This window comes from Echinops telfairi, unplaced genomic scaffold (assembly GCF_000313985.2).
Source record: "Echinops telfairi isolate 266 unplaced genomic scaffold, ASM31398v2 ScPeMD7_7412;HRSCAF=8450, whole genome shotgun sequence".
NCBI lineage: Eukaryota > Metazoa > Chordata > Mammalia > Afrosoricida > Tenrecidae > Echinops > Echinops telfairi.
In genome coordinates, this window is record NW_022111312.1 from 1,482,275 (window position 1) to 1,484,534 (window position 2,260).

The window sequence follows — 2,260 nt, forward strand, 5'->3', positions numbered from 1 at the left end:
TGCCCTGTATAATGTTACTAATCATTTATTTCTGACAGAATTTGTTCCCTGCCTCATGCAGGTTGGCTGCCTGCATTTGGGGTTCGTGTTTTCGGAAGGGTATATAGCTTTCTTCACAGTCTGTGTTAGTCTGGGTAGACTAGAGAAACAAATACCTAGAGAGACTCATATGTGAATAAGAAAGAGCTTTTTATACAAGAGCAATTGAATATTGAGAAAACATCCCAGCCCAGCCCAAATCAAGTCCATAAGTCTGATATTAGCCCATATGTCTGATACCAATCTATAAATTCTTCTTCAGACTCACAAAACACATACAATAATGCCAAATGCAGGACGATCACAGGCCAGTGGGTTGGAAGTCTTGTGGATCCAGTGGTGGTGTAGGCATCTCAGCGCTGGCAGGGGTCTTCACATGGCTTCTCTAGCTTTGAGGCTCTGGCTCCATCAGCCTGTCTCCATGTGGCTTGCTGACAAGAATGTCTTGCAGGGACTGAGCGTGTGTCCCGCCTCCAATGAGCTATTTATCTCCTTAGCACCTCTAAATGAGGTCATTAAACTGTTACCTCATTAGCAGACTAAACTCTACCCCTCACTCTTAGTCCTCTCAAATTGACAACAGATTATAGAATTACCAAAAGATCTTACCAAAGAGACTTTTTGAGGACCTCACTGAGTAAACTAGATTTTGCCTTAAACACACTTGATGCAGATGAAAAGAAACTGAAATACTCCTTTGGACTTTGAGCGGAGACACCCTAGTGTGAAAGAAGCAGAGGACTACTATCCCCAGGCAGTGGACCTTGAAGTTACTGGACTTTGGTTCAAATCTCGATTGCTTTGAGGTTACCCCAAAATTGACTACTTGACCCTACCAGATATTAGCCATTGTCATGTGGTTGTTGTTTTTTGCTTTCCGTGATGTCTCAGTTTTGCAGATCAAATAGTTTTGCCCTTTGTTTTGTGTCAAACCCTTATTTTCTGAAAGTGTTCTACCGTTTAAATGTTGAGCCTGTACCAGTAAGATTGCATGTATTGTAGTTTTAAAAGATTTACAGGCATTTAGATTCTATTCCATTAGCTAAGTTAATATTGTTCTTAAAAATACTAAATGTCCCATAGAGGTTTATTTACATTATTTCTCAAGCTGATAATGCTGCCTTTGAAGTGGACCATAAATATATGCATACCTTAGACCACTGGTTCTCAACCTCTCTAATGCCATGATACTTTAATACAGTTCCTCATGTGGTGGTGACCCCCAACCATAAAATTATCTTCATTGCTACTTCACCACTGTCATTTTGCTACTGTTATGAATTAGGCGACCCCTGTGTAAGAGTCCTTCGACCCCCCAAAGGGGTCGCGACCCACAGGTTGAGAACCTCTGCCTTAGACGTATGACTGGATGTTGATCTTACATTTGCCCTAAGCCCTAACATAAGAACAATTTGTTCTTATAATGTGACCCTGCTCCATATTCAACCCCTGGCGCATTGATCACTGATCATGTAAGTACATGGCCAAGTGTAGGGAAGAGATCAAACGGTTCTCGACGATCAGACAAATTAGTGTCGGGAGTCTTCAAGGCTTATCCAAAGACAAGCAAGCCATCTAATTGAAGTGTCAGCCACGTCCACACAGAGGCAACGCGTCAGCCTGTCTGGTCAGAGGATGATTCCTAGTATAATCCGTCAACAGAAGGAAAAACTATATTCGAGCTCAAAATTCTCAGGCCTTTAAAGGTTGACAGTGAGGGGCAAGGTCCGTTACAAAGTTCTCACATAAACTGAATACCCACTGAGTTCTTTGTGCACATCCACCACAATATGTCCATCCTCAACAGATCTCATCAATAGGAGGAAAGTAAGACGAAGAGAGTTGGGGGGTGATGGAATGGCTTAGAGAGTCGATCACTATTTTTTTTATGGTGGAAATATAGCTAGGAGGATATGCTGTATATACTCATAGATAAGCCAAGTTTTTCAGCACACTTTTAATGCAGTTTCTGTGATAAAATTAGGAGCCTTGGCTGATATTCAGGTAGGCTTATCCTCGAGTATGTATGATACTTTGTTTAGATGGAACTGAGCTAGAAATCCTCCAGAGCTGTGACCCCGAGCTAACCCCCTCTGTCTTGTCTCAGAGTGTCCCAAGAGAACGTCCAGGCACTTTCCCTGGCTGGTGCTAGCTAAGCCAGCCAATGGCCCAAGTCTTCTCTGGGTGTTATCAATCTTCCAGGCTTCCTCCCGCCCCTCAC